Here is a 14481-nt window from a genome sequence, read left to right as displayed (position 1 = left end):
TAACTCTTGGTTGTTACAGGAGTGCTACACAGCGGGAGTGTGGCCTACCTGGGATGACCTCAAAGTCGAGATTGAAAAATACTTCAAACCCCAAGCTGAGTGTGACTGGGCACGTCGGCAAATCCGTCCCTTCAAACAAGGAAACATGAGGACGGATGACTTTATTACCCGGTTCCTGGCCCTCTCCATCCAAGGGGGTCTAGGGAATGAACATGCAATGGAGTTGTTGGAGCGCAATGTGTCACCGGCCATTGCCCGACAGCTCTACATACAAGATATGCAGAGCGAGAACCTTGCAGCAGCTGCTGAGGAGGTTCGAAAAATTGGTAGGGCCATAGAGCTCTACAATATGCAATTCCGTGGCGGGTCCACCACCAAAAACAATGTTCCCCAGAGGCGCCCTGGGTCATCAAACCACCATAAACACTCTCACGGGTTCAAGCCGTTCAGGCTGCAGCCAGGACAGGGTGTTCCTATGGATATTGGTGCGGTCCAAGGCAGACAGATGCGCAGATTCAAGGGCAACTGTTACAACTGTGGCCAAGAAGGACACATGTCCCGAGATTGCAGAAACAGGGTGCAGGCCGCCCAACAAAAAAATAACCAACGGTGCGCCTGGCGTGCCAATTAGAAACAGAAAAATCGGACAATTGGCTCCAGACTCTGGCCGGTCATTCATACGACAAAATCCAGGCCTTCTTTTACAACCAGCAGGTCACTGAAATGAAGACCCAGGGAAAAGAGTTCAGAGCTTAGGTCACTTGGGTGCCTTCGCTCCACGAAACAATGAAGTAAACCACAACAAAGTGGCCCCTGCTTTGGGGTGTTGCACGAGCAATAATGGAAAGAAGGGGATGGCTCCCCAATTTGTAAATAGATTTTTGAGTTTACTATCTGAAGTATGTACTTGTTTGCACAGTTGTGGCTGTGGATTTATCTTGGACCCTCCTGCTGATATCGCTGCTTTGAGCGCTGATGCAGTGGGTCAAGAAAATGAAGGAGTTAACGCTGAAATAGTTATAATACCACCGCTGTACCAGTGTCTCCTTTGGAGCGTGGCCCCGGTGAGACAAACACTAGGGTGCTTAATTCTGGTAAAAATTAAATAGAAAAACATTTAGCTTTTGACACTTCTTTTTCTTCTTTGGAGCCACCCTTTCCCGAAATCCCAAGGCGTGTGTTGATGTGCACATATTTATTCCATAAAAAGATCCGTTTAGGTGTTGGTGTGGAAAACCTTGCCCAGGGCATAGTACACCCAACCAACGCACTGCTTGATTCAGGTGCCAACGGCATCTTCATAGTGTAAAATTAGATGTATCTATTCCCGTCTATAATGTTGACGGTACGCTTAACGCAGGTGGCTGTATCACACACAAATGTTCCTTTGTTGTCAAGTACCAAGGACACAGGGAATGAGTCACTGCCGAAGCTACCCAACTAGGGAAGATTAATTTAATCTTGGGCTGGACCTGGCTATTCAAACACAATCCTGAGATTGACTGGCAGACAGGGGTTGTCACATTGTCACGTTGCCCTCAGGAGTGTGTGAACTTGGGTAAACCGAATCACGTCCGTCACAATGAGCGTCTTGAAAAGATAAACACTGGTCACGTTTATGAGCTCAGATCTTTAGAAAAGATTGACAATGACAATGACGAGGTGAAACCCGAGGAAGAGATTAAGAGGCTGGTACCTCCCAAATACCATGACTTCTGGAAAGTCTTTTCAAAACATAAATCAGAGCGCTTTCCAGAGGCTAAAACTTGGGACCATGCTATAGATTTGAAGGACACCTTCAAACCGAGAAAAGGACACATGATACCACTCTCTGCTCCAGAAAGAGATGAGGTGTCAAGTTCCATAGACGAACAGCTTAGGAAGGGTTACATCAGACCTTCCAAAAGCCCCATGACGTCCCCGGTGTTCTTCATTCCTAAAATGGATGGAAAGAAGCGTATGATTATGGACTATCGTTATGTGAATGAGCACACAGTTAAAAATGTGTATCCACTACCTTTGATCAGTCAGCTAGTAGACAAATTGGCTGGCGCCAAGATCTTCACAAAGACGGATCTCAGATAGGGATACAATAATGTATGAATCAAAGGAGAAGATGCTTGGAAGGCTGCGTTCACATGCCACCGAGGATCCTTCGAACCCCTTGTTATGTTTTTTGGGTTGACCAACTCACCGGCAACCTTCCAGAGCATGATGAACAAGATTTTTGCGGATATGGAAAACTGTGTCGTCATTTACATTGACGATTTGTTAATATTTACAAAGTTGGATGATGAGGCTGAGCATAACAGGATCGTGCAAGAAGTCCTTTGACGCTTACAGGAACGGGACCTATTCGTCAAACCCGAAAAATGTAATTTTAAAGTGAAGGAAGTAGACTTCCTCGGGATGATCATAGGCCAGAATGAAATCAGGATGGATCCTGAGAAAGTTCAAGCTATATTGAACTGGCCAGAACCTACTCGCGTCAAAGGAGTTAGGGCCTTCCTTGGCTTAGGAAATTTCTACCGAAGGTTTATCAAAAACTTTGCAAAAATCACGAGACCGTTGAACGATCTCACTAAAAAGGACATTGTTTGGCACTGGGGCACCAAAGAACAAGAAGCTTTTGATAAGCTTAAACAGGCATTTACAACATCGCCCATATCAGCATTTCCAGAATTAGACAAAGAGTTCTGGCTAGAAACCGACTCTTCTGATTTTACTACTGGGGCTGTTTTGTCAATTGAATGCCCTGACAATCTTTGGAGGCCTTGTGCCTATTTATCACATAGTTTGTCGCCTACAGAGCGCAACTATCAAATTTACGACAAAGAGATGCTAGCCATCATTAGAGCCTTAGAGCACTGGCGGCACTACTTAGAAGGTGCGAGGCACTAATTTGAAATTTAAACTGATCACAAGAACCTGGAGTATGTTATGATGGCCCAAGACTTGAACCGGAGACAGGCCCGCTATGCGGTATACTTGTCTAGGTTTAATTATAAATTAATTCATAAGCCTGGAAGCTCTATGTGGAAAGCAGATGCTTTATCCAGAAGAGAGGATTATGCCAATGTCATCAAAGATGTCAACAAAGGTGTCACCCTGATAGATCAATCAAGGGTTGCCAATGTTAGAATCGGGCAGGATTTTGATCTTCTGGAAGTCTTCAAGAAAGACATCTCCTCAGAAGTGAAGGTGTGCCTTGATGGCAATAAAAACTATTTATGGGAAGACGGGCTCTTCTATTTTAAAGACAAAATCTATGTGCCTGAGTCCGCAAGGATCAAGGTAATAGATAGACATCATGACACCCCAGTGGCTGGGCACCCTGGGTGGCAACAAACAATGGAGTTGATCTCCAGAAACTATATGTGGCCTGACATGGTCAAAGACGTACAGGAATAATTAAAATCCTGTCTGAGATGTGCCATGGCAAGGAATTCTCATCAACCGCCGGCCGGTAAACTAATGCCAAATCCGATACCAGCTGGTCCCTGGCAGGATATATTGGTTGATTTCACGACTGATCTACCTGAATCAAACAGGTATAATTCAGTAATGGTGGTAGTAAATCACTGCTCCAAAGAAGTAGTGTTCATACCCACCAACAAAACTATTACTGCTGCTGGTATGGCAGACTTATTTAAAGATTTTGTATGGTCTACCCATGGGTTACCATAAATGGTCATCTCAGATAGGGGACCACAATTTGCTAGCAAATTTACAAAAGAATTATGCTGGATGCTGGGCATTAAACCTAAACTATCAACGGTGTTCCATCCGCAGACTGATGGACAAACAGAGAGGCTCAATCAGGAATTGAAGCCATGTCTCCATATATTTATCAATGACAGACAGACGGATTGGGCTAAGTGGCTAAAAATAGCCCAATTCTCTTATAATATCAAACAGTCGTCGGCTACAGGAAAGGCACCATTCAAGGTTACTACATTGTACCTCCCCAGAATGAGTGTAGAACCTGGCTTTGCCACAATTGGGGACAACTAGATTTTTGATAAGATATAATATATATCAAATATATATATTATTTTTCACTGCATAGTAGGTCATAATACCAGCCACCAAAGGTGCTAGGGCAAGTACCTGCACCTACTTGAGCAGCAAAGGAACCTGCTCTTCCAGTGTGGCCATAGTTGTTTCAGCATACAGGATATAGTGAGTGTGCAGTCCACACACAGCAAGTATGAGCAATAGGTAGACATTAATAGCCATAAGTAGTGCAAACTATGCACACATGAATATCCTTCCTAATACAGACATTGGGCATTCCTTGAAACTTGCACTTACTCACTTTTCCATTCATCCTTACATTTCGACCTTTTATCCATTGACTGAGGATTGATTAAGGTAAGGACTCTACATTACAATATCTACAGAATTATACTGATATTATATTAGTCTCTTACTTCTATCCTATAGGTACTTACAAAAAACTCAGTCTTTTCATCCATTGACTGAGTCCCTTACTTCATCTCTATCATAATCCTGCTTTATCAGAATATTGGCTGTCTTGGCTTATGCCTCCACAATGTTGAGGTTGTTATGCTGGTTCAAACAATACATTAAACTCCAATTGCGAGTGTCACTGAGACTCCACAGTATGGGAGGAAGTGTTTTTTGCATTTTTTGCACACACAACAACAAGAGGTTCTACCACAGTAACCACCTTTGTTGTAATGCTGTTGATACTTTGTGCACACACTACAATTATGCATGTGTGCAATGGCACCTGCAAACATAATAAAGCTTCTCTTAGGAGCACCTTGTTGACACATACAGCGCCCACAGGAGGATTAATGATCACAAGAAGCAGATCACAAGCTAGAGCTTGAGTCATCCTTTCCATGTTTCCTGCTACTCCTAATGGATACAGTGGATGTGGTGGATTGTTGGCTAACTGAGGTATGTTATATTACACTTTATAGAGATTACTCTAAACTGACATCTATTGTAGTTTCACTTAGGTAAATAATATCAGTTGTTTCTATAACCTCTTAGGCAGCGGCTGAGTTTCACTTAGATTTATTAATACCATGGCAGGGCCACCAGCAGATTCTGTGTGAACCCATGGATTTGAGAGGAACAGATGGTTACTGAGTGAGTCCCATATGGCAAAACCTTCTTTCTGAATACTAATACTGGATATGTGGTGCATCCCAGAGAATAGAAATGACTCAATATTTTTTGGTTTGTTTGGACCAGAGACAAAACCTCCTGGTATGACATGTTTTTTCTTGTAATAATGCTGGTATCCAACAGTCTGATGCCTTGTTACAATATAACTAAGCTTTTTTGATGGAGAACATGAGAACAGGATTACTAAATTTTATCTTGCCTGCTCAAACAGCATTTAGGTAGTGATCTCCTGTCAAAAGGTTGTCATATTTTTCTATGCGGTGACCCTGTATAATTGTTTCTGTGATCTGTTGGGTCTGTCTGTCTCAATATTGTATCTTATTAGCGGACTTGGGATCTCTCTAGAGGGCTTGTATTTGAGGATCAAGTGGTCTGGTGTGGAACATCTGGTGAGGGATCTTCTTGCTACCTCTGCTTTGTGCGAGTTTGACTTGATTGTAGTGAGGCTCTGTACAGCATAGACATATTTCTGAGTTACCAAAAGGGCTTATGTAGGCCAAAAATGAATTGACACACATATTATGTACTACTAATTGGACACTGCTTAGATTAGCAACAAGATATTTTACTTGGTAAAATGGCAGAATTTTACCCTTGTTCTGAGGGTATAGCCTGTAATAGGCTTCACATACTTTGTTATGGACATCCTCTGTATCTGGCAGCTGATATAGAGCTATATAAAAAAACCAATATCAGGTCAGGTTGATGTTAGTAAGGCAATAAAGCTGAGTATGACTTTGAAGAGTATTGATATGAGCACAAATCCAAACTAATCTTGAACTAAGGAAATGATACATCAAGTATCTACTCCTTATATAATGAATAACAAGGGTCAGACCAAAAGGGAAAAGGATAGGAAAATAGTCTGACTCAACAATTAACCAATAAGAAAAAAGGAAGAAGTGGCGTGATCTATTGTAATTACTAATCATGTGGGAAAAGTCTTTAGTAAGGAATATGTGATTGGCTGGATCAGTAACCCCATAGGAAGGTGCTGATTCATAGTCTGTATCACTGATTAATCTCTCACCAAAGTATTTCTGTGAAAAGCTTTTGATCAGAGCTATATCAATTGGATGTCTTCTTGTGAACAAGAGAAGAGTCTCCAATGCTGAAAATACGATATAATGTAAGTGTGAAGAGAGAATAGAAAGAAAAGAAAGATAAGTAAAAGAGTCCCAGCAGTGACTTCTAGTCCAATGGCTAAGGGAGTTACTGGAAACAATTGAGAGAATCAAGTCATAGCAGAATGCAATTAGAAAAATTGATTCCTCACACTCTGCAGCTTGAGTGACCATGAGATATAAATCAATAGAGTAGCAGATGTAGGGGTCTTCAATTGTATGAATGTCTTAAGGTGGGTTACAAAGTTGGTCAAGTGAGTCTGGATATATATTTGTACACAGGTCCTCCAAGGACACATTCTATATAGCCTGTACAAAGTCAAGTGAAGCCTTGAGATTGTTGATTTTTGTGAGGCTGGCTAATCCTCCTGAGCTGTAATCTTGCGCACTGTCTACATATAAATGTTCAGCATGCTAAGATTGTATGTTAGTTTCTGTATCAGGACAAGATAAATAAAACTTACTTCGCATGAATCAGATTTATCACTAAGTGGTGATTCAGGAGTCTTGATATTTGGGTATCTTAACATCTTGGTGTTGCTGATTGTTCTGTAGGAGAGTGATGAGTAACTGTAAGACTGAATATTAGTTTGTTATAAACCTCAATCTCTGTATGATTATGATTGATTTGATCTTGTTTGAGGAATTGTCCAATATCAGGACCAATGTAGCCTTGAGTTCTGTGTCCAAGTCCTCTCTGACATGAAACAGCCTCCTTTGCAGTGGACAGGGCAATTACACCATTACTGTTTGTTAAGTCTATATCCAGCGTTGTATTGCACTTGGTCCTTGTCTTGTGCCGTCTCTATGCTCAACCACTATAAATCAGCATGTAAGTTAGCATGTGAAGTGGCTTGTAAAATCTCATCTATAGCAGTGTGGAATGGAAAGTAAATGAGGTAGTTGTATTGCATGCAATCTACATCAGTGATATGCCTCTATCACTGGCGCTAATGGCACATGATGCAACAATGTGCTTTGAGTCCAAAGTGTAAGGACCATTTATGTTTTCTTATTTTTTTGTTCCATGTCTTGGTCTTCAGACACTTTCCCCATTACACCTCAGGCTCTAGGGCTAGAGGTATCCTTTTCCATCTTGCTTCCCATAGCCCTAACATGCTCTCTTAACCATCACTACCACTTTATATTGCAGATCAGAGATTGGGTAGTTATTACAATTGACATATCAGCATCTACTTACGTGTAACAACCAAGAGTTAGTTACTCTGGTGCACAACTAGAACAAGCAAAGAGTGGAGATATGAGAAAGGGATCACCCCTTAGGCTGCAGTGAGTTAGTTGGTATACAACAGGAGGAATCGCTGAGGAGTCTCCTTGATCTATTGGGGTATATATACTACTACAGGTTGGTTTGTACATATGTACTATACAGTTGATAAAGGCAGTGGCTGATGATGTCAGAGGGTGCAGCCCGTGTGACCAGCTCCACTGCATGAGAGAGTTTGTGTCTAAAAGAAGAATAAAGGCAGTGCTGCGCGAGAAGGTGGAGTTCTAACGAAAAAAGAAAGTGCCGCATGGCACGGAGTTTGAACTATAGTAAAAGGTTAAAGCGGAGAATGAAAATTAAAGGAAAGGTCCGAAAATTGTGTTATTGTAACACTACCCCCCCTCTAAGGCTCGACTTCCAGGCAAGACCAAATACCGGAGGTAGTGGTTAAATTTTCGAGCATAGGTTGAAAAAGAGAATTAAAAAGTTTTGAATCCATGCCTCTGAGCTTCCTAGGAGCTGAAGGATTCTTAGAATAAAATTTGCAAATAGTGTCGCGGGAGTTATCCAGATGGGCTTCTAGCTCCCACGTTCTGCCCTTGTCTCCATAGCCTTTCCATAGGACTAGGAATTATAATTTGCCACACTTCAAGTGTGCATCCACCATCCGTTTGACTTTGAACTCTTCTTCACCTTCCTGGGTGACTACAACCGGTCCGGGCCAGTCTACACGCTGTCCCGGCAGCGTCCCTTTGTAGGGTTTCACACGGCTTATATTGACCGTGGGTACTACCCTCATTTGTTTTGGGAGTTCCAGCTCCACTGCGTTGGGTTTGACTTCCTTAATCCGGTAAGGCCCAATCCACTTTTTGGTTAGTTTTCTAGACTGTCGATCTTTCAATTTTAAGTGGTCGGTATCTAACCAGACCAGGTTGCCGACCTTGTAGTCAGGGGCTTTAGAGCGTCTATGCTCTGCCCTGTTTTTCATCTGCTCTGCAGTTTTAAATAGTGCCTTGCAAATTTCGTCCAAGACCAATTTCATGTCTTTGGCCATGTTCCCAGCAGCCTTGTTCTTGCTTTTGCCAGGTTCTACACTCATTCTGGGGAGGTACAATGTAGTAACCTTGAATGGTGCCTTTCCTGTAGCCGACGACTGTTTGATATTATAAGAGAATTGGGCTATTTTTAGCCACTTAGCCCAATCCGTCTGTCTGTCATTGATAAATATATGGAGACATGGCTTCAATTCCTGATTGAGCCTCTCTGTTTGTCCATCAGTCTGCGGATGGAACACCGTTGATAGTTTAGGTTTAATGCCCAGCATCCAGCATAATTCTTTTGTAAATTTGCTAGCAAATTGTGGTCCCCTATCTGAGATGACCATTTATGGTAACCCATGGGTAGACCATACAAAATCTTTAAATAAGTCTGCCATACCAGCAGCAGTAATAGTTTTGTTGGTGGGTATGAACACTACTTCTTTGGAGCAGTGATTTACTACCACCATTACTGAATTATACCTGTTTGATTCAGGTAGATCAGTCGTGAAATCAACCAATATATCCTGCCAGGGACCAGCTGGTATCGGATTTGGCATTAGTTTACCGGCCGGCGGTTGATGAGAATTCCTTGCCATGGCACATCTCAGACAGGATTTTAATTATTCCTGTACGTCTTTGACCATGTCAGGCCACATATAGTTTCTGGAGATCAACTCCATTGTTTGTTGCCACCCAGGGTGCCCAGCCACTGGGGTGTCATGATGTCTATCTATTACCTTGATCCTTGCGGACTCAGGCACATAGATTTTGTCTTTAAAATAGAAGAGCCCGTCTTCCCATAAATAGTTTTTATTGCCATCAAGGCACACCTTCACTTCTGAGGAGATGTCTTTCTTGAAGACTTCCAGAAGATCAAAATCCTGCCCGATTCTAACATTGGCAACCCTTGATTGATCTATCAGGGTGACACCTTTGTTGACATCTTTGATGACATTGGCATAATCCTCTCTTCTGGATAAAGCATCTGCTTTCCACATAGAGCTTCCAGGCTTATGAATTAATTTATAATTAAACCTAGACAAGTATACCGCATAGCGGGCCTGTCTCCGGTTCAAGTCTTGGGCCATCATAACATACTCCAGGTTCTTGTGATCAGTTTAAATTTCAAATTAGTGCCTCGCACCTTCTAAGTAGTGCCGCCAGTGCTCTAAGGCTCTAATGATGGCTAGCATCTCTTTGTCGTAAATTTGATAGTTGCGCTCTGTAGGCGACAAACTATGTGATAAATAGGCACAAGGCCTCCAAAGATTGTCAGGGCATTCAATTGACAAAACAGCCCCAGTAGTAAAATCAGAAGAGTCGGTTTCTAGCCAGAACTCTTTGTCTAATTCTGGAAATGCTGATATGGGCGATGTTGTAAATGCCTGTTTAAGCTTATCAAAAGCTTCTTGTTCTTTGGTGCCCCAGTGCCAAACAATGTCCTTTTTAGTGAGATCGTTCAACGGTCTCGTGATTTTTGCAAAGTTTTTGATAAACCTTCGGTAGAAATTTCCTAAGCCAAGGAAGGCCCTAACTCCTTTGACGCGAGTAGGTTCTGGCCAGTTCAATATAGCTTGAACTTTCTCAGGATCCATCCTGATTTCATTCTGGCCTATGATCATCCCGAGGAAGTCTACTTCCTTCACTTTAAAATTACATTTTTCGGGTTTGACGAATAGGTCCCGTTCCTGTAAGCGTCAAAGGACTTCTTGCACGATCCTGTTATGCTCAGCCTCATCATCCAACTTTGTAAATATTAACAAATCGTCAATGTAAATGACGACACAGTTTTCCATATCCGCAAAAATCTTGTTCATCATGCTCTGGAAGGTTGCCGGTGAGTTGGTCAACCCAAAAAACATAACAAGGGGTTCGAAGGATCCTCGGTGGCATGTGAACGCAGCCTTCCAAGCATCTTCTCCTTTGATTCATACATTATTGTATCCCTATCTGAGATCCGTCTTTGTGAAGATCTTGGCGCCAGCCAATTTGTCTACTAGCTGACTGATCAAAGGTAGTGGATACACATTTTTAACTGTGTGCTCATTCACATAACGATAGTCCATAATCATACGCTTCTTTCCATCCATTTTAGGAATGAAGAACACCGGGGACGTCATGGGGCTTTTGGAAGGTCTGATGTAACCCTTCCTAAGCTGTTCGTCTATGGAACTTGACACCTCATCTCTTTCTGGAGCAGAGAGTGGTATCATGTGTCCTTTTCTCGGTTTGAAGGTGTCCTTCAAATCTATAGCATGGTCCCAAGTTTTAGCCTCTGGAAAGCGCTCTGATTTATGTTTTGAAAAGACTTTCCAGAAGTCATGGTATTTGGGAGGTACCAGCCTCTTAATCTCTTCCTCGGGTTTCACCTCGTCATTGTCATTGTCAATCTTTTCTAAAGATCTGAGCTCATAAACGTGACCAGTGTTTATCTTTTCAAGACGCTCATTGTGACGGACGTGATTCGGTTTACCCAAGTTCACACACTCCTGAGGGCAACGTGACAATGTGACAACCCCTGTCTGCCAGTCAATCTCAGGATTGTGTTTGAATAGCCAGGTCCAGCCCAAGATTAAATTAATCTTCCCTAGTTGGGTAGCTTCGGCAGTGACTCATTCCCTGTGTCCTTGGTACTTGACAACAAAGGAACATTTGTGTGTGATACAGCCACCTGCGTTAAGCGTACCGTCAACATTATAGACGGGAATAGATACATCTAATTTTACACTATGAAGATGCCGTTGGCACCTGAATCAAGCAGTGCGTTGGTTGGGTGTACTATGCCCTGGGCAAGGTTTTCCACACCAACACCTAAACGGATCTTTTTATGGAATAAATATGTGCACATCAACACACGCCTTGGGATTTCGGGAAAGGGTGGCTCCAAAGAAGAAAAAGAAGTGTCAAAAGCTAAATGTTTTTCTATTTAATTTTTACCAGAATTAAGCACCCTAGTGTTTGTCTCACCCGGGTCACGCTCCAAAGAGACACTGGTACAGCGTGGTATATAACTATTTCAGCGTTAACTCGTTCATTTTCTTGACCCACTGCATCAGCGCTCAAAGCAGCGATATCAGCAGGAGGGTCCAAGATAAATCCACAGCCACAACTGTGCAAACAAGTACATACTTCAGATAGTAAACTCAAAAATCTATTTACAAATTGGGGAGCCATCCCCCTTCTTTCCATTATTGCTCGTGCAACACCCCAAAGCAGGGGCCACTTTGTTGTGGTTTACTTCATTGTTTCGTGGAGCGAAGGCACCCAAGTGACCTAAGCTCTGAACTCTTTTCCCTGGGTCTTCATTTCAGTGACCTGCTGGTTGTAAAAGAAGGCCTGGATTTTGTCGTATGAATGACCGGCCAGAGTCTGGAGCCAATTGTCCGATTTTTCTGTTTCTAATTGGCACGCCAGGCGCACCGTTGGTTATTTTTTTGTTGGGCGGCCTGCACCCTGTTTCTGCAATCTCGGGACATGTGTCCTTCTTGGCCACAGTTGTAACAGTTGCCCTTGAATCTGCGCATCTGTCTGCCTTGGACCGCACCAATATCCATAGGAACACCCTGTCCTGGCTGCAGCCTGAACGGCTTGAACCCGTGAGAGTGTTTATGGTGGTTTGATGACCCAGGGCGCCTCTGGGGAACATTGTTTTTGGTGGTGGACCCGCCACGGAATTGCATATTGTAGAGCTCTATGGCCCTACCAATTTTTCGAACCTCCTCAGCAGCTGCTGCAAGGTTCTCGCTCTGCATATCTTGTATGTAGAGCTGTCGGGCAATGGCCGGTGACACATTGCGCTCCAACAACTCCATTGCATGTTCATTCCCTAGACCCCTTGGATGGAGAGGGCCAGGAACCGGGTAATAAAGTCATCCGTCCTCATGTTTCCTTGTTTGAAGGGACGGATTTGCCGACGTGCCCAGTCACACTCAGCTTGGGGTTTGAAGTATTTTTCAATCTCGACTTTGAGGTCATCCCAGGTAGGCCACACTCCCGCTGTGTAGCACTCCTGTAACAACCAAGAGTTAGTTACTCTGGCGCACACAGAAACACACTATAAGGAAGATGATGAGGGAGTGGTTACCCCTTAGGCTGCAGAGAGTTAGTTGGTTAACAACAGGAGGACTCGCTGAGGAGTCTCCTGGATCTATTGGGGTATATATACTACTACAGGGTTGTTTGTACATGTGTACTATACAGTTGATAGATACAGTGGCTGATGATGTCATGGGGCCTAGCCCGCATGGCTAGCTCCACTGTGTGAGAGATTTGTGTCTAAAATAAGAAGAAAGGCAATGCGGTGCGAGAAAGGAAAATCCCGTGTGGTACCATGTGTGAAGGCTAAAGTACAAGGTTAAGGTGGAGAATAAAAGTAAAGGGAAGGTCCGAAAATTGTGTTATTGTAACAACTCCTGCATTCTTACTTGGGCGTATTGACCCGCCACAGGTCCTTTCAGTCTTGACAGCACAGCTATTGCTATTTTAAAATCATCAGCAAACGCATCCCAGTTTGCTTTGATCCAAATCTGGAGCTTGATCCACTATTTGGCAAATTGCGCCCTATCTCCTTCAAAAGCGCCGGGGTCAGCGACGATCTCGACTTTCTTGTTGAATTTTCGCTCAACCGTAGATTCCGCTGCTGGGGCAGCCTGAATCTCGGTGAGCTCATTTGTTAACGCCTAAATCTGTGCACGCATGTTGTGCAGCAGACTGTTCATATCCGGTTGTGACAACATGTCGACTTGTTCTCTTTGGTAATGTAAAAAAAAGGTAACTGGGGGTCCCCGCTTGCTATCTGCGGATCAACCTCTTCCCAGCTGAGTATCAGATCTCAATCTCCGACTACCCACACTATAGTATTTGAAAAAGTATATAAAAAGTATTCGTAATAAATCCTGGTCCGAACAGTTGTCAGGGGTGGTCCGCTTGTTAAGCTGTCAACCCTTCTCCAGACTGGTGGAGGCAAGTGCCCGGCCTGGTCAGAGGTATTGGAAGAAGAAGTTTTGTATTTCTAAATTTAATCAACAATAGTGTGCACATTATTGTTGAGCTACAGTACTCCCTTTAACGCTGGGGGCCCGCGTATCAAAGGTATTGTTTCTTCTCCCAAAGCACTACAAGGCCGTCGCAAAGAGCACACCTATCTGCTATGTGGGATATTCCCAAACAATAACCAAATTTCCTTCACCCTGGAGTCCGGGTGCCCAGTGGGACTTTTTTGCACAACGTGCGGGAGAGTAGAAGAGCAAGTCTTAATGTAACAACCAAGAGTTAGTTACTCTGGCGCACACAAGAACACACTATAAAGGTAGTGATGAGGGAGTGGTTACCCCTTAAGCTGCAGAGAGTTTGTTGGTATACAACAGGAGGACTTGCTGAGGAGTCTCCTTGATCTATTGGGGTATTTATACTAATACATGTAAGGACCATTTTATTATTTTCTTATCTTCGCTATGTCTTGGTTCTCGAATGCTTTTCCCATTACACCTCTGGCTCTAGGGCTAGAGGTATCATTTGCCATTTTACTTCTCATAGCCCTCACAGGCTTTCTTAACCATCGCTACCATTTTATATCACAGATCAGAGACTGGGTATCGCTCCCAGCCAGCCAGCACAATGAGTAGGGACTGGTAGTAGGCATCTCGCCAACCAGCTCCAAGCCCCAGAGAGGCCTGGATATACTAATAAATGCTTTGTTCCGGATCGTACCTCATTATGAGGATACGGTTCCTGAACACGCGTAACAGACCTCTATTATTAAGTACAAAATCTCTCACCGCTGATTAATCAAGTGGAAAGATGTACGAGAGTTGTTCTCACTTTTTCCTTATTGGGCGATTGATTCCTCAGACCACTTTTCATATATTCCCGTTTCCGTCTGAGGAAACAACACGTTCACGATATAAAGCCTACCTCATACATGTCT

Source organism: Serpula lacrymans, assembly GCF_000218685.1.
Source record: "Serpula lacrymans var. lacrymans S7.9 unplaced genomic scaffold SERLAscaffold_5, whole genome shotgun sequence".
In the NCBI taxonomy this organism is placed as follows: domain Eukaryota; kingdom Fungi; phylum Basidiomycota; class Agaricomycetes; order Boletales; family Serpulaceae; genus Serpula; species Serpula lacrymans.
This window is presented reverse-complemented; position numbering follows the sequence as displayed.